Consider the following 23495-nt stretch of genomic DNA (forward strand, 5'->3'; position numbering starts at 1 on the left):
GTTCTTTAGTGCTTACTGCTCCTTGCTGTACAGAAATGCTTAACCTTTAAATGGAATTTGCTTATACATCTAAATCTTCTAGTTGATTTTCAGCAGAGCAGTGGCTTTGCAATTTCTATAGGTTTTTTTTCTTTTTTTTTCCCTTCTGTAATGATATATTCTGCAGAAATAACTTCCAAAGAATCTGACATTATTACCATGCTGCTTTAGACTTAAAGAATATTTAACTGTTTGATGATGTAAATCTAAGAATGTCCATTAGGTTTATTTCACATTTGCTGTGCATACAGAATCTTGTTTCTCTGTCTTCACAATTAAATTGTACTCTGTATGTTTTTTTTCTATTATTATTATTGTTGTTGACTCTCACTGGTAGTGGGCTAGATTTAATATGGCTTTTATCTGGCAGTTATGTGGAACTCTAGATTCCTGCCCAGTTGATTTTTTCATTAGTTCTGAGTTGGTTTGACCACACACATACAAATCTTCAACTGCTATCTGAGAAACTGGTGAATACTGATTGCCCAGAGCAAGGCTTCTCTTGCAACTTGGTATCTCAGAGCTACCGTACACCAGATCTTTTACTAATTTCAACAAATGACATATGCATTAACAATTTTTTTCCTCAAACACAACATATAGTCCCCATTAATAAAATGATGTATATAGTTTAATAAACAATGTCTTCTTAATAAAATTTTAATAAACAATCTACTGCTTTCCTCTCCAACCAGTGTGAAAAGTCAGATGACTTTGAAGTTTTACATGGTGATTGATTACTCACCAAGTTTGAGTGCTCCCTGAACACTTTGACTCTGCTTTATTTCATTGGATCAAATATACAAATATGTTAAGAGAAATGGGATTAAACAAGAATTTACCTGACTAATTCCTTTGTTGGGTATTAAACCAATGCGTCTAACTTCTTGTTATGTTAAGCATTAAAGAGCAAGGAAATAACTTCCAGTCCTATTCTTGCCCTTCCTGTCACCATGAACTCCTGGACCATATTGAAGATACTTGCTGTGATAATTGGTTTGATGCTAGTAAAAGGATTATATTTAGTTTTCTTTTATAGTTGTGAAATGCTTGTAGTCTTTCTAAAATATTTGAAAAGGAGATAGATCAGTGATAAGTTTACGTTGAACCTGAAAATAACTGTAGACAAAATGGTTTCATTAGTGCACTTACTGATGAGAACTTCTGCATGACTCATACAAACTCTGTCAAAAAACTGCAAATATGGCTTTATTTAGAAATCAAATAACATATGCCTTTAGTATTCCTCACTGTTTCCATCAATAAATATGCTGTCTGACTCAAACCAAACCAAATAAAATTGAGAAAAAGATCACTGTGGTCAAGGAAAAGCCTATGCAGCATGGAAAGGTGAAAAACGTGATTCTAAGTGGAAAACCGTGGTGCAAATATTTATACTTATATCCAGGCATCTGTGGCTTTAGTCTGTTTCCAAATTCTATGTTAAAATTAAAATAAAATGTACACTTTCTCTGCTTTAAAAAGAAGGGAAAGGAACTATGCCTAGATGTTCTTAATAGGCAAAATTCTGAGAAAAATATAGATTTTTCTACAGCAGAATCTTAAATATTTGAATCAACTTACCAAATATTTAACAGGATTTTGTCAGGTGCTTTCTGCTTCCTTTCTCCCTAACTTGGGCCAGTGGCTGCTAGAATGTGGTCTTTTGGAAGTAATAAATTTTATGACATTGTCAGTTCAATCATTAAAGAGGGCAAGGAGTCTTTCTGAGCCTATCTTAGGACAATTGAGTAAGATCTATTCTATAAACCAGGAGATGTAGAGTTTTCATTATCTCATATATGACCTCCAAAGAAAGCTATTTAACGATTAATTATTTGTTTCCTTTCTCTCACTATTCCTTTTCTTTCACAGTTTGTTCTGTCTAGTCCGACTCAAAGATCTGTTAAACACAACCTGGCTCTGCAAATGACATGTGAAGTCCTTAAATTTTGAAATGCTCTAGAGAGTTTCCAGTGAAATGTATTTTCTTCAGAAAATGATAATTCATTGCACTAAAAAGTTTTCCCAGATACATTAGACCTGAAACAAAACTTGAAAAACAAAACAAAAGAAAATAAATAATTCTAATGCTCATTTATATGAGCTCTGCTCAAAAGCAGCAAGTAAGAACATTGACCAACAAACAGCTGAAAAGGTAAAGTATCTGTTTTTCCCTTATACCTTGATAACTGTCTTCCACATCACAGTCCACAATCAATGCTGCCTTCTTTCTCTATTTTTTTTCCTCTTCTTAAAATTGCATTTCTTTGCAGGAGTAGATATGCATGGCTTTGGGAAAGGGGATCAAGATCACTCACACGGTAGGCAATTGCTGTAACTGGTAACCTGTGAGTACAATTTCTTGACAGTTTCTTGCTTTCTTTTTTTTTCTGCTTACTTGGCTTTTGCTTCTTCCTATCAAAGAAAAAAAATCAAAACCTGTTAGATTTGTCTTGATAAGAACTAAGAACATTTCTCAAACCTCATAAAGTTATGTGAGCTGGGAAAACTCTTTCCAGGTTAACTCTGTTAGGATTTTCTAGACATTCTGTAGAGCTAATAAAGTGTGTTTTCAGCAATCCCATATCAATTGCAGGTGTTGCTAACTGTAATCTTTAGCAACAGCCCTAAGATTTTTCGGTCAGAAAGAACAAGTTTTTTTCAGAGGCCATTGCATATTGAAGTGAAAGTTAAGCTATGTGACTGAAACTCCCACAGAAGATGTAAGGATCACTGTGTCCGTGCTGACCTGCCCTGTGCCTCTTTCCTGTGCTGACCTGCCCTGTGCCTCTTTCCTCACTTAGCACAATCACATGTTCCAGTAAAGTAATGAGTGCCAATTTTAGTTATTTGTCCCCGTGGAAATGAAGTTTTACCGCCTATGTCCTAGAAGCATGGCTACAAAACAGCTGCAAATCAGTGCTAACAATTGCTGCCCTCACTGGCAAAGCTAATCTCTAAGGAGTAACAGCATTGTCAGTTACTGGATTTTGGGTGCGAGGAATCCCTTTGCTCAAGTGACCTGTTGTAGTTTTCAGTGGACACATTTAGCAAATTGACAAATTATGTTGGCACTGTTTTGGATCTGGTGTAAATTTTCTTCAGAGAGGCTTGTATGATGCTGGACAGAACCAGGATAACTTACACTGACTAGAGGGATGCCCCATACCATATGGTGTTATGCTTAACAATAAAAGTTGGGGAAAGATGAGGAAATGGAGGAATATTTAGAGTGATGATGTTTGTCTTCCTAAGAAACCACTGCACATGATGAGTCCTGCTTTCCAGGAAGTGTCTGCTGATGTGAAATAGTGAGTTCCTTATTTTGATTTTCTTATGCACAGCTTTTGCTTTACCTAATAGACTGCCTTTATTTCAATCCACAAGTTCTTGCACTTTTCCCTTTCTCGTTGTCTCTCCATGTGGGGAGACTGAGCAAACAGCTGGGTGGTACTTAGCTGCCTGTTGTGGTTGAACCACAACAGATGTTAATATATAATCTGCAAGAGCACAGATCTTTCCCAAATGAATAAAAAAATCAAAGATTTAGCTGGGGATAAGCTAGGACACAACTAACCACAAATGATAGATTTGTGTTCATATCCCTTTCTGGGATAATGGAGCTGCTCGGATTTAGTCACAAGACTAGTAATCTTTGGAAGACAGACCAAATGAAGTAAAATGTGCATATGCCTCAGGAGTGTGGAAGTCACCCAATTTTGTGTTGTCCAGTCAAAATACTGCATCTTGCATGCTGCTCTGTGAGGTAGACTCCAGATTAATAGTAGTGTTCAGTGTATTTTGAGAGTGAAAGATCTTTTCTACTGCCTACGTCTTCCCCTGAGGAAAGTACTTTTTTTAAGTGAAAGGGAAAAAACCTTTTGTCAGTCTTGCTATGAAAGTCTCTGTATATTTGTTCAGCTCCAACTTTGGTAGGTACACTGGTATCTAATTTCATTCAAAACTTCTGTTACCAAAATGTTTTACCTGAATGTGGAAAGGTAGATGTAGAAACCATTTCAGAAACGATGATATAATAAAGAATAAAACTAACACAAACCTCATGTTTTTTTCTGTTTAGGCAATCCTGGAAAAGAGTTATGTCTTTCTGCTGTAATATACCATATACAAGTCTTGGATTTTGTGCTATAACATAATTTAAATTAAAAAAAAAATGTAATGCATTTTCTTTGATAGCTGCCACTAAAATATTTAAACATTAGAGTGAATTTTCACATTGGCAGTTCAACTGGTATATGGGAAAACATTTATTTTCATTTATATCTAGGCTTTTGAATTAACATTTTTTGACTCTGAAATCAGAACTCATAGTTTTAACTAAGAAAATTAGTTTTCAGACCTTATGGAACGGCTATTCAGAGTTCTTTGGGAACATTTACACTTGCTAATAATTAGACTGCAGCTGTCAAATTACAGCTTGCTGATTAAAACATTTTCTAAAACCTCAGGCTCCTTAATGGCTTTATTTATTTTCTTGCTCACATAGCTATTGAAAAATGGGATTTCAACTTCCTATCTCAAAATACAGCCCTTTTCTTTTTCAGTCATCTCCTTTGATATACAAGAAGTCTAACGTCTTACACCTACCAGAAGTTCTTTTCTGGTAGGATTCTTGGGGAATCAGTAAATGGAAGAAGTCTGGGACTGGACTGAGAGATTAGCTGTTAATTTGCAAATCCTTGTTTTAGACTTGACTGTGCACAGGGACACTCAAAACTCAGTAGAATTCATTCTCTTCTATTCCCTTCATATCTATCATAAACAAAGAAGGATCAGAAAATAAAGGTTACTATCCCTTTGATTTTATTCATGAGTTGTGAGTCCAACTCACCAAGTTCAAGGCCTTTCTTTTATGGGTAACAACCTATGTACATTATTTCAAGGTCAGATCTGTCTGGGTCTTTTGGTTATACTCATGTCATCCATTAGTATCAGTTGTGCCACAGCATTTGTAGAAGTTGAAAGAACTTATTAAACATATCTATTTTTAAGCAGAAGTGGAAAACACCTTTAGGTCATCTAGTCCATGTCTTTGCCAAAGGGGGATTGTTCTCTTGAGTATAATTTCTAGGATTTGGAATAGATTTCCAGGTTTTTTATTGGTATCCTCTTTCAAAAGTTAACCCAGGACTATAGCTATAAAGCTCAGATTGTAACCTAAAACTCAATATTTCCAAAGTACGCAGACTGCTGATCCTTCTGGAAATATTGTTCCATTTTGGACTGCGTTTCTGTGGTAAATGGAAAGAGAAAGATCCATTATTATATTTTGAAGATATTAATATTTCTGAAATAAAGAAATGGAACCTTCTATTTCAGCAGTAGTTGTTAATGATGTCAAATGAATGCTGTCCTGCATTTAGTCACCTTTTGTAAACTATCTGATATGAGCTGAAAAAAACACATCTGAGGCAGAACTGAGAATAGAATAAGTGTTGTTATTCACTGTTGATTTCTTTTGCTTGATCTCTTTTTTTTGTCATGAACTGAAATGATAAGTTCATAAGTTCATAAGTTCATAAGGTTGGAAAGGACCTATAAGATCATCTAGTCCAACCATCCTCCTATCACTATCTCTACCCAACTACTAAATTAAGTCCTTTAGCACCTCATCTAAACGCTTCTTGAACAGCGCTAGGGATGGTGCCTCAACCACCTCCCTAGGCAGGCCATTCCAGTGCCTGACCACTCTTTCAGAAAAGAAATGCTTCCTCAGGTCTAATCTAAATCTTCCCCGGCGCAACTTGTGGCCATTCCATGATGCACAGAGAATCATCAAACAGAAATCTGAAAAAAAGATATTTTTTTTCAGCTCAATTTATTTATTTCTAAATGTATTTTCACTTAATTAATTGTGGTCTTGATTTGCATTGGACTTATTTTTAAAATCTCAGTAGTAGATTGAAAGTTTCTGTTCAGTGTGATATTAAGTAGATTACAATGATACATAACTTTGAGTGAAGTCTCCTTGGTCACTTAGAGTGACTCAACTAAATTGTTAACTGCAGAGTAGAAGTTAAATTATAATCAGGAAATCCCAAAGAGGCTGAATAGATGAATCAAAATATTATCACAGTTTTTATTTTGGTGCATTTGCATTAATGACACTGAAAGTAATGACTCCTATTTGTTTCCATGGAAATTATAACAGATACAAGAATGCTATAACAGTATTTGATAAATTCTCAATACAAAACACTCTTGGTAAAATAGCTACCACCATAAGCAATGAATTTTTACCAGTGATGAACAAGAGCCTGGATGCTGTACTCATAAAAATCTGCACCAGGGGAAGTGGCCTTTTGTTGTCACTGCTGAAATGCACCACCCACTGCCTCACTGTGCTCAAGTCCACTGTTCAGTCTCCATAAATGTTCATCAAGTTTTGATGAATGTCAGTGGATGCAATTTTATCCACATGGAGAAATTCAGTGGCACACCTTTGCTTCATCCATACTTCTATGTCAGATGTCAATTTGTCAGATTTGTCCCCCAGCTTCCATCTGTCAGATGGCAAAAAAATGTAATGGAATATTGGTGGGAAGGTTCAGTTTCTACTGCTATATTATCAAATGCCTCTGACACAGAGGCATTACTTTCAGAGCAGCTCTGTATTAGCAGTTCTGTATTAGGTAAAGGTTTATTTTCAAGTCAGCAGTATAAAAACAATGAAAAGGTCTAATACATAGTAAAAATAAAAGAACGAGGAAAACCTTATTTCTAGACAAATGTACAGGTAGTCCCAAAGAACTTTAAGCATTTCTTAACGTTTAGAAAAGTTCTAATAGATGGAACTAAGTTTCCAAATGTGATAGTGTTCATGGTAGAGAAAAAAGAAAGCTGAATTTGAAAGAAAAATGTTCCCAAGAAAAGAGGTGAAGGATAGCTGCAAACTAGTCATTTTGCAAGTAGAAAAGCCTATGCTCCAGTTTACATCAGTAATCTAGTTTTTAATGTTATATCTTGTCATACTGAACCCTCTTACATTCTTTTATTCCCATTTAACGAGCTTGTTCAATACGATTAACATCAGCAATAGGCTGAATGGGGCAGAGCTGAGACATTTGCACAATTGCACATCACTTTTATCATAGACAGGGTTGTTTTCCCTGCAGTCATTTCTCATAAGTTGCTGTAAGTAATCAACCATCTCTAGCGCTGTTCAAGAAGTGTTTAGGTGAGGTGCTAAGGGATTTGATTTAGTAGTTCAGTGGGTAGGGATGGTGTTAGGAGGATGGTTGGACTAGATGATCTTGTAGGTCCTTTCCAACCTGATGTACCTATGAATCTATGAATCTATATGTGAGGACTGCTCTGAAAGTAATGCCTCCTATTTTCTTATGTTTTCCCACAACATCAGAGAAAGTTGTTGCTGGTATCACAGTACAGGTTGAACCTTCCCACCAATATTCCATTATTTTTTCTTGCTTTGTGACAGAAAGCAGCAAAGGAGCAGACTGACAAAATGGTGTCTGAAATGAAAGTGCATATGAAGGAAAGATGTGGGATTGAAACTCTCCATGTAGAAACCATTGCACTCACTGACATTCATTGACATTTGCTGAATATTTATGAAGACCAGAGTAGATGTGAGCATAATGAAGTAGTGAGTGGTGTGTTTCAGCACTGGAGACAGCAACGGGAAAGACAAGCTATGTTATATACAGCTGTATACTACAGTCACAGCATGAAATGAAGAGCATCTCCATTAGCTCACTTGCACATAATCAGTGGATTATGATCAGGGAACTGTGTATGGAACTGAATACTGGCTTCAATGCTTTGGAAATAACAGTGGCAATATTGGAATACAGATGTTTGCACCAGGTGGATCCCACAAATACTCACACAGGAACAGAAGTAATACTGTCTACAAGTTTTTCAGAATCTATTGAAACAGTATGAGGCAAATGAGAACTGTTTCCACGACCTCATGATTATCTGTGATGAAATATTTTGTCACTACTATGACCTGGAGTCAGCATTGCAGTTCATGGAGTGGAGATGTGAATTCCCATCAAAGATAGTTAAACATGCAGCCGTCAGCAGGTAGTGATGTGCATGGTCTTTTGGGATAGGAAAGGTATGATGCTTCTGGATTTCCTGGAACCCAGACAGTCCATCAAATCTAACAACTACATCATGGTACTGACTAAGCTAAAGGCTTGAACTTCCAGAATTAGACCAGAGAAGAGGACAATCTTTCTCTTGCCACATGATAATACCAGGCCCCGTACCAGTTTGAAGACTGAGATCATATTGTAAATCTTGGCTGGACTATCCTACCACATTCACCATCTATTCTGGATTTGGTGCCTTCTGACTTCCATCTGTTCAGGCTGATGGACTGTGCGGGCAATATTTTCCTAGCGATGACATTGTCATAGCAGTTGTGAAACAGTGGATCACCTCAGCTTGTGTAGATTTTTATGAGCATGGCATGCTGATTCTTGTTCATTGCTGGTGAAAACACGTAGCTTATGGTGGTGACTATGTTGAAAAATAGGTTTTGTAGGTGATATTTTGCTCTGTCAAACAGTGTTATTGTATCTGTTGTAGTTTCCTTGGAAATAAATAGGAGGCATTACTTTTGTGACAATATTATGAGTTACAGAAACATAGCTTAAGGAATAAGAAACCATTTTTAAAATGCCTTTGATATGAAACTTTGGACATATTAAAAAAGAAAAATAGATTTCAGACAACTTGAATCAAGAATCAATTAAAAACACATTTTTCCTTTCAAACAGAAACTGTAGAGCATCCAGTAATCAATTATTACTGTATTTATCTGTAGTCCAGAAATGTCTGAATCACAAAGTGTAGGCCAAACTGTGAATTCAATTTCAGCTATTCTAAAAGTAGAAATTACAAATATTAGATTGGTGTCTGTGCTGACTGGATGTTATTTGCTGATGTTATCATGACTGGCACTGATAAGTGTATGTACTTCATATTCTTTATGTGATCTCTTGTATGTTAAAAAATGGGTCCAGGACATAAAATACAGAAGATTGTTTCAACCCGTCAATCCTCAGCTCAGACCTAGAGGTGATAGAAATGAAAAATTCAGAAAATTTAGACCTCAGTTTTGTAATAGATTTCCTTGGCAATACAGGTTTGTCTGCTAGACCAATTACTGGTACCTACTTAAATTCCAGATACACTACAAACTAAATATATAACCAATGCTAAAAATTCAGAAGGTTTTTTTTCTAAATAGTATCTGATGGTATTTCATCTGGAGCTTTTAAAAATGACAGCCCTGAACAGAAGGAAAAAGGAACAGAGATAAATCTGTTGGAATAAATATCCACAGAGGGGGAAAATAGAGAAAGTGATCCAACCAAACAGCCCTATGTGTTGGACCCTTTTCATGATACATGTCTGAAGCTCACATGATTTGGATAAGACTGATGTCTCATACTGGGTAGCAGTTCATGGCGCCAGATGCTCCATCAAAGAAAGATAATTGCAAACTGAGCTCTGCCAAGATGTTGATGTATTAAACACTCTGTCTGTAAGTAGTGTTATAAACAGAGGCCCTTGCTCTCATCAGTCCTAAAACTGATTATGTTCAAAAGCAAGTGTTAAAAATTTTTATATCTGTCTTACAGAGGCAGAGATACCTTAGCTCCACAGATCGTGCCCCAAAAACAAAGCTGCCTGTAGCTGCTCCTGCCCTCTTCACCTGCCTGCATGCTTATTCCCATCCATAGCTCATCTCATTAGTGCAGCGATGCTCGTGGCACAATTGATTTGCCAGTTAATCACACATATATCTGTTAGCCAATTCTGATTAATAATATTGTTAAAAAGGACTATTTTTAACCTTAGGCCTTTTAAGCCATTCCTTGTGTTGGTTCATCTCACAGTCTGACAAACAGCTGTGGTGCACAAGGAGATGCCACGGGAGCAAAAAAGAATACCTCTGGGCAAGGGTGGAGAGAACTGAGGAGCAGCCAAGGGAAACATCCGCCGAAGCACAGTTTAATCCATCTAATTTCCTTCAGGACTGTCAGGCAGGGAGCCATATACAAAATCAGAAGTAGTCCTACAGCAGAGAGCTTATAAGGTAAAAGTAAAGAAAGACAAAAGTCTCCAGTGCCCTGCTACACTGATGAGGGCTGACAGGTGACTCCCAAATGCTGATGGTTATCGTAACTACCATAATGCTGAACATCACTGCCCTTTCTTTTTCAGCTATAGTGAATGTAACATTTCTGTTACATGGACCTATTCTTCTGCGGATATGACACTTGCTTAGCACAACAAGCAGGAGAATCCTCGGAGATAACTGAAATAACTAAATAAATAAGAATTTTTATGATAAGCCCAAAGCAAAGAGAAAAGGAAAGTTCCCTACATATAGTGTGGCAGATAAAAATATTCCCTTAACTAAGAATAAAATTCCTCTAAAAGCAGAAGAATACATAGACAATTTACAGGCATAATAAAAATACATAGACATATTTTACTTCATACTTCGTTTACCCTGTGCTATCCATTCTGTAAAAATGTTTGCACAGTGGTGATGAATGCTTCTGAGAGTACGGATAAGAGAAAAATGTATTTCTAGCAGCCACTTTGAAAGCTCTGGTCCAAAATGGCCCAACATCAGTTTTATTTTGAGCTCCATGTGGTAAGAGAGAAACGCAATTTAGATTAGGGCACGTATAACATTAAACTCACATATATAATTTTTTTTTTTAGCAGTCCCCTTATGAAGGCAGATGGAAATATTTTTTATGGATCTTCAAAAAATATGGATTCAGACTCAAGGAAATACATGAGAAATTCCTCCATGTTAAAGCCAGAGAAATAGTTTGCCAATAACTATTAGTTATACCTTCTTTTAGGATAAGTGACTCATAATATTTTTCACATTTTATTGAGGGTGGGCAACTTTATTATGTTTCAAGGTTTAAATAACTGTTTCGCAATGAAAAACAGATCTGGAATTATTGAAAAGTGTGTATTTCTGAAAATATTTTTTGCTACATGGGCTCTATCTGATTCCAACTTCAGAGTGATTGCCTACAAAGTACTAAGTGATTCACAATTTGTTATGAATGTAACTTTTCTAATTTCTTTTTTTTAATTAAAGACTTGCATTTTTGTTTGAGGTCTTGCTGAATGTTAAAAAATTAATTCAATCAACTTTATTTATGTGGTCTTGGAAGGACATAACCATAAATTCTTATTCTTTTAATATCTTTATTTAAGAAGACATACAGAAAATTCTGGAAGTTCTGATCTTTTTTATCCAAAAAACAGACAGAAAAATGAGAGAAGATAATGCTCTTGGTCATAAAATACCCAAACTTATATATGCTGATTAATAAGGGTGGCTCAAATAAATCTCACCTAGCTTTATATTGTCACGGTCTTTTATTTTACAGTGTATCTTTAAAAATAAACATAGCACTTGTCACTGAGACTCATGCTTTATAAGAAATACTTCCTTGATTTTTTTTTCACAGTTAACTCAGATTCATCTAAATTGTTTTCCCCACAGGAACTGTATTTGCTGAACTCGTTGGATATTCCTGCCATACTATTGAATGTGAGTGATTCCAGAGTGCAGTGAGGGAGAATCTCCTCCTTGTCAAAAGCAGAAATCTCCAGAAACTTTTCAATATCAAACAGTATGGTTAATAGGTAATAATATTTTTTCTTTTTTTTTTTTCATCAAGAATATTAGTTTCCTATGACATGCATTTCAGTGCACTTTGCATTTGCAGTGGCAAAAGTAGACCTATGCTGCAACTTTGCTTAGCAGTGAGAAAGAGTGAGGTAACATACCATCAGAGCCTGAAACTACCTTGTGAATAAATGTTTTTCTTGTTTCCTATTCAGTATAAATGTACTCAAAAGATGCAAAATATTTTCTTATTGAAAACTTTAAATTTAAATAACAAAATATTATCATCTATAAAAGCAATTTGAATCTTTCACAGTGCCATACTAGGGCCCAGAAACATTCTGTGGGACATTTACATTCTTTCAGGAGAATTTATTTTCCCTCCTAAGGATGTGACCTTTCATGATATACTCAGTGACTGAGATAACAAAGCATTAAGTGGCTAGCCAGCAGCATCACAATAACTCCCTTGCACAAGTGTTACAGTACCAGTGAGGTAGCAATGTCTGCTGTATGAAAGTCACCTAGCACTGCAGTTGTCTTTTAAATAAAAAAAATTCAAATTGTTTAGGTAGTCTATATCAATTACCCATTAAATGTAATATACACTGCTTCTCGCAGAGCTTGAAAAATGTTCTGAGAGCAGGAATAAACTTCAAATAGATAGAGCCTTCTTGAGAATCTGTTCATTGACATTTCAAATTATTCACTTTGGAAAGATTGCTGTGCCTTCTTTATTTATTCATCTATAAATATTCCTTACTCCTTAAATAAATATATTTAAGAGTTCTAGCATTTGGTGTTGTTAAACTAAGAAACATAAAACCTATTCTTTGGAAATGAACTACAAAAAAAGGAGTGTCAAAGTAACTGTAACATGATAATTCCCTGCAGAAAGATTAAGCAAATTATGCACCAAAAAGCTGTATTTTTCTCAAGAAGAACCTCTTGCAGTGAAATGAAGATTAAAGGTCTGCTAAGGAATTAACACATTAGAAAACAGAAATATTTCCTATTGTTACATATTTTACTGTATAGACCATTTGTCCCTAAAGAGAAATTGTAGATCAAGTACGGATAAACAGAAGGGAAGAATAAGGTTTTTGAAGTCTGAATGTTTTTTATATTCTCTTCCTCAAAGCATCAGTCTGCTTGCCTTTCTCTGAGTAACTGACAAAGTTTTCTTTCATTTCTTGGTTTATGCACACTTATGATTTGAACTGTCACACATTTCACTCCTTTCATATACTGATAGTCAGCAATATGAATCATTGCTTTCTGCCTTGTAATCATCTTTGTCTCAGTTTTGAAGTGATCTGTGACCTAATGACCTGAAAGAATTATGATTTTGTTCAGAACTGTCATCTTCAGGCCACATCTGGAAGGGCATTGCTCACTACAGGTAACAGTCTTCTCTGAGATCCCAGAAAGTGGGATAGACTCCTTGAGTAAGGAAGGACCACTTGAACTTCCCTAAGACCAGAAATGGTTTCAGACTGAATAGGAAATGCAACACATTTCCTTTCCTCATGAAAGCATTTTAGTGAGTCTCTCCCTCCCTCCCTCCCTCCCTCCCTCCCTCCCTCCCTCCCTCCCTCCCTCCCTCCCTCCCTCCCTCCCTCCCTCCCTCCCTCCCTCCCTCCCTCCCTCCCTCCCTCCCTCCCTCCCTCCCTCCCTCCCTCCCTCCCTCCCTCCCTCCCTCCCTCCCTCCCTCCCTCCCTCCCTCCCTCCCTCCCTCCCTCCCTCCCTCCCTCCCTCCCTCCTTCCCTCCTTCCCTCCTTCCCTCCTTCCCTCCTTCCCTCCTTCCCTCCTTCCCTCCCTCCCTCCCTCCCTCCCTCCCTCCCTCCCTCCCTCCCTCCCTCCCTCCCTCCCTCCCTCCCTCCCTCCCTCCCTCCCTCCTTCCCTCCTTCCCTCCTTCCCTCCTTCCCTCCTTCCCTCCCTCCCTCCCTCCCTCCCTCCCTCCCTCCCTCCCTCCCTCCCTCCCTCCCTCCCTCCCTCCCTCCCTCCCTCCCTCCCTCCCTCCCTCCCTCCTTCCCTCCCTTCCCTCCCTTCCCTTTCCTTCCCTTCCCTTTCCTTCCCTTTCCTTCCCTTTCCTTTCCCTTTCCCTTTCCCTTTCCCTTTCCTTTCTCCTTTCCTTTCTCCTTTTCCTTCCTTCCTTCCTACAGTAAGATGTTAAAATGGAGCAGCATACACGGAAGCAGCTGTTGCTATACATGAAAAGCAAGTCAGAACTGACCCCCCGAGTCCTGTGCTGACAGAACAGCTGTTGACCTCAAGACACAAGTACAGGAGGGTGCATTCTACCTTTCCAGCATGGGGCTAACAGCACTGTCCAGCTCCCATTTTTCACTGTTATTTTCTGCACAAGTAGGGGGGTTAATATTCACAGCATGTATTTTTGATATTCCTTCAGTTTGACATGTTTTTGTTGGGACAGATAAGGGTCCCTGACATTTCTCCTTTCACTGCTGTTTGGTAGTCTGACAGCATATTCTTCTGCTGCCAGTGGAGTAGAGCCAAACCCAATGAGCTGTGCACGAGGAATACAGGAGCAGAGAGAGATTGCTGTGCGAGATCCTTCATGGCTGTCTGCATTACTGATAATGTGAGATGAAGACAAAACAGCTGCTTTCTCTGCTGTATTTCTTTTTTAACACAATTCTGTCTTATTTCTTGTTTTTCCTAATAGAAGTTCTATGAATGTACATGGAACTCTAGCTTCACAGTCATTAATACTGTGCTCCTGTGAATGGAGACCAGTGTCCTCCAGACCAGGGTCTCCATCTTGGTTTGCTTCCCAGTTATGTGAAGAGATCTCTTATCATTTCACATATTGGACTAATATTAGCATGGGACACAGGAAGATCAGAAGTGGGAAGCAGCACTAAATTCTAGTTACAGGCGGTGATTTTTGTTTTGTATATTTGCTTTATGCTTGCATATGAGACATGGCGTGATTACTTCCGTTGGGGAAGCTCAGAGAAATTACTGTTGGAATGATATCTGATCTCCTCAAAGGCAGCAATTTTAAGAGGTTATGTACGCTTTTTCCTTATCCAGTTTTCTTGAAAATGACTTTGCCACTGTAACAAAATATGTAAATTTGTGGAACAGAAGAGCTACAGATTTTAGCTACTGATCTGGAAGAGATATTTTCCTGACATCATTAGTTAGAAGCTGTTTATTGAAGGGCAAAATTATACTTGAGCAGTTAGAACCTGTTATCCAATATCAGGTTACTCTGGGAGTGCACAACTGGATTCCATCTAAGTTATTTAAACCCTTATTAAGGGACTCATACTTTCAATCATAAACATGCTATTTGTGCAGATTTTATAAGAAAAGTAAAACAAAGAGCTTAGGTTAAGTGGCATCCGTTTGAAACAGCAGTACTGAGACTTTGTCATTAATGGAGCATATTTCACTTTAAGTAGTCAGATAAATTCAGCAAGCAACCATAGAACACTGACAAAGGAAAGCACCTGCAAAACCCTCCCCAGTTTCTGGTTGTTTTCCTTTGTTATGAAGGTAAGTATGCAGGTATACATGCATGTGTACACACACACATACGTAAGTATACCTTAGGAACTCAACACAAAAATTCTGGCTTCGCTAATATACATTGCAAAATGATTTATAGATGTAACATATTTGACTCGTTATCCCTGAAAACCCTTGTAGCCAGAGAGTCCATATTTATCTTTTCTACCTTAAGAGTCTATTTGCGGAAGCTTTGCAATGCCAGTGGAGAGCCTGCCACATGTGATCTTTATTTTCTTTTTATGCAGACTGTGTTTCAGGGGATGTTAAGAAAGCTACAGAGGAAATTATGCTGGGAAAATGAGTAGCACAAGCAAGTGATAGGCATATTTGTTTTATTAACTATGATAAATGGAAGTATCTACTACTGGTGATGATGAATTGGTGATTGAACTAGATGATGTTAGTGATGTTTTCCGACCTTAATGGTTCTGTGATTATCTACTATTACCTACTGTAACCTAGGCATGAGGAAATCAAAGCAAGAATCAGTATTGTGTAGTAATGTCAGTATTCATACTGTATGTTGTCACTCTTAACTATAACTACAGAATATGAGCATTTTGGTAGCTTTGGCTATCACTTCTGATATAACGTATTAATTATGAAATGAGGCCTTGTAATTTTGTGAAAACAATTCCAATTTTTTTGTAGTGAAATTGGTCCCTATAAGTAATAAGTTTCCTGGAATAAGTGCAGAAAGGGGTAAATACTCTGATCTGCTTTTGGAAGAACAAATAGTCTATGAAATAGGAATTAAAAAGAAAAAAAAGAAACAAGTAAATCTGAATATTGAAAAAGAAATTAAATGTCCTTGTTTTGATAGCTAATGACATCAAGATAGAAACCATTTTCACAAACAGAGCACCAAATACCCTTTCTTTTCATAAAACATAAATAATGTAAGTAAGCAATTCTTTTTGTGAGCCAGATAGATATTTGTAAAAAGAGACATATGTAAAATGAATCTTCAGATGTTTAGTATATCTTAGTTTGAATGACTGCAAAGCAAACCCAAATTTGCTGGAGTCTAGCTGGATCAGTTTCCTGCAATGGCATGTATATTGTGACTCAATTATATATGCAAATCATACTGGTTATTTTTGTTAGTTGAGGTATGCATAATGGTTATAGTGTTTAAGTGGACTTACAGGGAGATAATTTGGCTTTCAAAGTCAGTATAATAAGATACTTTCCCCTCAGAATTTTTCTATAGATTGTATTCCATATAATCTGAAATGAATTAACAAATGAATGAGATGGCTGTGTATGTAAAGACCATGCACAAGTCTCAATCTCATTTTCTGCTCCAACAAGGAAGCAGGACTGAAATCTGTGTACATAACTATATGCTATTTGCCTAAGTACATACTTATACAAGCATTGATAATCACGTCTAGAAAAGACTGAAGAAGGACATCTAGTCCACCTCCTTTTCCCTGAAAAGAATAAAATATTTCATTCCCTGTAGATGTTTATCTAGCAATTTCCGACAATATATCCCTGAAATCAGTACACTTAGAGAGGTATGGGTGACGCTGCTTCAAAATTTAATTATTAAAATAATATTCTTTTGTCTGTTGGTTCTGTTTGTGTCTATTGGCATATGAAACTTAAAGGAAGGATTTTGCTTTTGGTTTTAAGTACTTGAAAGCCTCCACTCCGTAGCCTACAGAAAAGCTAAGAGTTCTATTGCACTCTTAAGGATATATACTTCTAATAGAAGACAATCTGTTTTTCAGATGAACTATTATTTTTCACTGGGCAATGATGATACATGGGGAAATGCTTTATTTGACATCTATATTTGAACTCACTCTATATCAATAGTCTTAAACTTTCTTTTGGGAGAAAATAATATAATATCCATATTACTTTATGAACAAAACAGACATTTTCTATTTGGAACACTGCCTCCATTTCTAGCCTTATGTGTTGGGTGGTTTTAGCAGATCAGAACATTTTGCTGAGACTATCATGGAAAAAGCTGAAAAGCTGTAGGCAAAATCCAGTACATGTATTTAACAGGCAATGCAAAATTTTTTGCAGTGAATTAAAATATCACCTCTTCAGTTGATTGAAATCATATGTATATTTCATATTTATGCACTGTTTATATATTATGTTTTCCTTTAGATGAAGATATACATTATATTGCCTACTACATAATTACTTTTGCTGCGCTGTCTCAAACAAAATAGCATGTCCCCAGAGGAAAAATTGTATTAAAGATTCAATCTGAAAAATTTATACATATGCTTAGCTACACAACATCCAAATATTCCCACTGAAATCAATGAAAATGTTCCCAGATCTCAGTTCTGCAAGCCACTGTTATTCTGCAAAGTATTTAAACGCATTCTCAAGTCCCTTTACCTTTAAAGAGCTGTAAGAACAAGTTTAAGATTAAGCAGGGAATTGTGGAACCATTCCACATTCTCCAAGTGCACTTCAGCCAAATGTCTTTGGGTTTAACCCACATACCCTAGCTACTACTATATTATACAGCAGCCTTTTCAAACGGAAGGACAGTTTTCTTTAAATGGGTAAATATTAAAGACAGCAGCAATAACTAGAGTAGAAAGCCATGTGTTGTGAAAATTAATGTGTATGCCCTAATTTGGGAAACATTAGATGAAATATTTACTTCTATTCAGTTAAATGTTTATTGTTTTAAATGTATACCCATGGGAAAGTCCATATGTTCAGGGTGAGGGATTGTTCTCAGACCCTAAGGCAAACTCCACAGCTAATGCAAGGCAAAGCAAACAAAACTGTCTTGCTTCAACCAATTCTCCAGAAACAGAGTTGTTAAATCTAAATATCCTATGCAGAATCATCCATGGAACGGACACCTTCTGAATAATAACTAGAAACTCCTGAAAGGTTGCTAACTAGGCATGGCCAAAGGCTTCCTGGGTCTGAAATGTCCCAAGGTAATGGATGATCATAATTTGGTGTTTGGGTCTGGGCCTCATAATCTTTCTGGCACAGACATATATTTTAGGGCAGATGTGGAAAATAGACATTTGCGTCTAAAATTTGATATCACAATGAATGTGAATAGACATCCTGAATCACAGAATTACAGAACTGTAGGGGTTGGAAGGGACCTCTAGAGATCATTGAGTCCACCCCACCTGCCAAAGCAGCTCCCTACACCAGGTTGCACAGGTAGGCATCCAGGCAGGTCTTGAACATCCCCAGAGAAGGATACTCCACAATGGAAAAAACACAAAGCAACACAAAGTCCTCTGGGATACATAGTTCCTCTTCTCTTCTGAGACAGGTATACCTGGAAATATCGATGATCCATGGAGCTAGAGCATTAACACTTTAACTCCCAATGCACTACATGGTGTTCTGATGTGGAACACCAATAACAAAAATCATAAGACCATGACATAAGGCTGAACAGACCCAGGTCTCTGAATTAAAAAAGGTTATGGCGGTTCATGTTTTATAGAACCCTAAAATCATTAAAGTTGGAAAACAAATCATTAAATTAAATCATTAAACAAATCATTAAACAAATCAAAAAATTAAAGATCATCTATTCCAACTCTAAATTAGAACTGTGGTTACAAATATGGAAAAACTGTCTTGTCACCCATACTGCATGAAGTAGATTTTCTTTGCTGTCAATAAGATATAATGCGCTGAACATGTTTCTCAAGTAACTTCTTGAGAATTCTTTTTAATGCATTACTCTGAATTTTTAAATGTTAATGTATTTCCCAATATCTTTAGCTATTTTTTTTCCTCGTGAATTCACAGATTCTTTCAAAATGGTGGTAACATATTAATCTCCCCATAAAGATTCCCAAATAGTTCTGTCACTGCATTTCTGAATTGTGCGTTAAGAGCTCAGTTCAGCTACAGTTTTCACTGGTCTCTTTTTATTACTTCTACCAATCAAATTCAGATTAAATCATTGCCAGATTGTTCTAGTCTGTGAGGGGAGGAGGGAAGCTTTGGGAGGGCTGATGTATTTTAAATGGGAGAATTCTGACTAGTGATTGATGAATAATAAGCACCATCATCTGAATCATTATTTTTTTCCTAGAAGTCCACAGGCTTTTGATTCTGGAAGAACCTTTATTGAATCATAACTTTGGCGTGGACTCAGACAAATATTTTTATCATTCTGCAAATAACAGAAGTGGTGAATTGCTAGCTGTCATTTGTGGAAAATTTCCATCAACTCCTGTAAGAAATAGTGGTACACATCTATGTTAGGGTTTATTGCACATCTTTTCTGGTTCAGAATTTCTCTCTGTAGTAAGAAATTTCTTCAGTTACAATTGACTAGATCTACATGAGTTGTGGTATGTGTCAGTGACATCCTGAACCAATACACAATTCAGATGACAGTTGTTCTTCACCTCTAATTTGAGTGTATTCCTTTGTCTTGACAGAAAAAAAATATATAAATAAATAAAATAGTAGGGCTATCATATGATTTTCCTACACAGAATTCTATACAGTTAACAGTAGAGTTAATACAGTTAACAATAGAACAGAGTTTTCTACAAAGACTTTTTCTTCTACCTATACTTGCAAGAAGTGCCCACCCTTGGGATATATGAAAACCATCTGAAGGAAGAGGAATTGAACTTGATATCAGGGAGAACATGACAACATCAAAAGATGCAGGAATTATATATATGTTAATCTTTGGATTTTGAAGTATTATCTTCATACTAATACATAGACTTGTAATTTTTGCATGGATATTTACATATTTTCTGCCATCTTGTTTCAGTGGAAGATAGTCTCCACTAAAATGACGGGGTGGTTTAGGTTTGTCACATTCACTTCCAGTGTTAATATTCTTAACAGTATTGAAATGACTTCTGCTGAGCATGGTTAATTTTACTTGGGAAGCTAATTAAGTATGTAATATTGAGGTATTTTAATACTGAATGGGGTGATTAAAGACTTGATGTGGTTTGATTAATCAAAGATAAATTCACACCTCTAATGTCTTATGATCAGCTCTCCAGAATTTCCTATTAAGTGCAGCAAATTAGTTTTATTATCTTCTTCTTTTCTACTGGTAAGAAATGCCTGGAAAAAAGCTTTTGTAGCACAGAATATAGTTAGCCCAGTAAAATGCCTTTATCCTTCACAGTGTCCTTAAAAGCCTAGAAGAGAGATGTTTCAGAAGCATAAGCTGAAGATGCCTACTGAATTTTGACTTCCAACTTCCTGCTGAAATTCAGGCAACTACTGTCAGTACCCTTGACAATTTTGTACCAGTACACCTGAGTTATTTGAAATCACTCCATGCTCCAGTGCAAGGGTGACATTTTATGAGAAACTTGAACTTGAAGCAAAGACAGAGATGCAGACAGCAGTGTATTTCACTCCAGCCTTCTGCACTACAAAGCCAGTGTTTGTGAAACCTCTGGTTGGCCCCTACCAAAGGCTGCTCACATGTGTTCTTAAGGCAGCACAGTACTGGACCAGATCAATAGTGAAATTACTTATTGACCACTTGTGTTATCCCAAGGCATTGTATCCCTGATCTGTAATCAAACAGATCATTCTGGTTTACAGATAGACTCTGGAAGAGAAAGGCAGACAGTAGATTGGGAAGCTGTGGAAGAAAAAATGCATCAAGTTCAATTCAGCAATGCAAGCACTTAGTGAAGCAAAAGGGACAAATCTGTTTCAGAGATGCGAGTCTTTTGATTGCAAGAACTTTTGATGAACCCATGAGATAGATAACCTCTTGATATCTTTTCAATGGTTATATGAGAATATAATTGGAGTTGTAAACATAACTAACGTCAGGACAGATCTGGTTTCTATGGGAAGTAATCAAGCTTCATCCCTCAGTCAGTGCAGAGGGAGATTTAATATGATTGAACAATGACTTGAATTAAAGTGTAAAAATCTGCATCTCTTCAAGTCTGCTCTGTCGATATGTATGATAGCCATTCTTGGCCAGGCCACCAGCCTGCTTTATTGAGAACAGAGCACTCATTTAACAATCTTATATAGAAATCAGCTATCTAGAAAAGTTTCTAAAGAACTGTTACTGATGTATACAGGAAAGCCTAATCCTAAAACCTGCATAGAACTCAGCTGGATAAATTTCACTGAGTCAAAAGCAGTCCAAGTCCTATGCATCATTTTGAATTATTTTTAGGATTAAGTGTTCAGGCATCATGAAAGAACCAAGCAGCATTTTGAAACGTGACTCCTTTAAGTACTATTTCAGAACTATTACTTTTCTTTCTGCTAATCCCTGTATTTCTGAAGTGTCTGTCTAACATTTGATTTTTCAATTGCAGTAGTTACAGGAGACTGCAAAATGCTCCAGTTCTGTCATGTGCAAAATTTGATGCTTGACATTAAAACAACCTTATGCTTTCACTTCTCAAATCCTTGCTGGAGCTGGAGAGAGAATCTGCCCAGGGTAGATTCATTGAAACAGCTGATTTGCATGAATCCAGAACTCTGAGGGAGCAATAATATTGGGACTGTTCTTCAAGAAGCGAGAATAGAAATAAAGAGTAGCAACAAGGCAAAGGCTCCATCCTGTGACACCCAAGCAATAGGAGTCTGGGAATGGAAACTAGGGCAGCCAACAGCCTAGACAGCCGCACTAATCTGCAATGATGGGTCTAACCCTTTGGTAGAGGCAAGGAATGGAGACACAACCTGAGAAACTGGATGCAAAAGAAGAGCAGAGGGAAATGTATTCATATAAGCAAACCAAACAAGTAATTTTTAAGCTCAGCCTTAATATGTGAAATACATCCTCAGAACTCTAAAATAAGAGCTATCAGAATGTTCACTTGTAGATTTTCTTTTTAATACATATTATTTCAAATTTATTCTTAGTAAGAAAAATATTGCTTACTAGATACATTTTTTTCAGAGATCAGAGATTTTTGGAAAAATTAAGTGTATGATTCAGAAAGTTTTAAGCTTCACTCTATAGGGAGTTTGGCTGCTTATAATGGTTTTACACAAATTATCTCTGTGCCTGAAGTCTGAGCAATTCTTCTGAAGGAGCAACAGAAGTTGGAAATCTGATGTAGCCTAACAAGTAGAATGAAGGTGAATGAACTACATTCATATAGGCTGTGGCCTTTTATCCCTTTATTCCTTTTAAGATAGATTTAAAGAATAAAGGGTGTTTTCACTTCTTTGAACAATTACAAATACGAACTCCAAAAACTCTTATTTTCTTTTTATTTTTTTATGCGCTCCAAGGTTGTTCTTCTATAGTTAAAATGATATTCCTCATTCAAGTCCCCTTCATTTATTAACAGGGTTTTGGCTCTGCTATATGACAAAAGTATGAAAATTATCATAAGTAATGAAGCATTTACTTACAGAGATCACAAGCATTTTTAAGTGCAGCTGTTATAGATGTTTTAAGATCTCTGAGGTCATTAATGGAGAGAAAGTTAAGAAAGATAAATCTGCTTATGTATGTAAAAGTAAACTGTCTCCCCTAGCGTGACTGCTTTGGCCTCATGCATCCTTTTCATTATTTAGTCTGATGGTTTAGCAATTTCAGCTGCCTAGATGAAAACAGAAAATAGGGCAATGAAAACCATACAGAAATACAAGGGAAAAAAAGGTACAGAAACTGTGTTGCTGTTCTTGAAATAATTGGTAACTGGGAGGATCTAACTGCAGTTTCTCTATTAAATTATTTTGCCATAATTAGCTCTCTCTCAAGCCACATTTCTAATGGGAAGTGCCATCTTCCTCTTTGAAAATAATCTGTTACTTGAAGTAATTTGTGCATCAGTGTCAATTACCTAGATTAATATCTTTGAAATTGCTTCACTTGCCATTCAGTGCAGTGGAGACAATGACCTTTTATCAAAGTTACCATAAATTAGGAGGCAAGAGACAAAAATAACTCTTTAGAAAGTTAAATTCCCATCGGTGGTATGTACCTGTATCTGGGTTTCCTTTTGTGTATATTTATATGGCTAATATTGACTAATGCAAGTGACCTTCAGCAACTTTTTTTTTTTTTTGCAGGTATGGCTGATCCAATCTGAATGTTCTTGAATTCTCGTTTTGTCACATCTTGGTGGAACTACTTGTATAAAAGATGATTATTGCTGAGGACTTTTCACAGAATTCACAAGAATCCCTCCAGAGGGCTCACTCTGAACCAAAATAAGTTTCAAAGTAGATGAGTAAAACTTTGTAATCTGGAAAATCCCATTCACTGGGAAGGTCAGTGTCTCAAGAGAATTTTTTTCCATGG

The sequence above is a fragment of the Cyrtonyx montezumae genome, unplaced genomic scaffold (genome assembly GCF_038088225.1).
Source record: "Cyrtonyx montezumae isolate F1298 unplaced genomic scaffold, pur_monq_1.0 scaffold_12, whole genome shotgun sequence".
In the NCBI taxonomy this organism is placed as follows: Eukaryota; Metazoa; Chordata; class Aves; order Galliformes; family Odontophoridae; genus Cyrtonyx; species Cyrtonyx montezumae.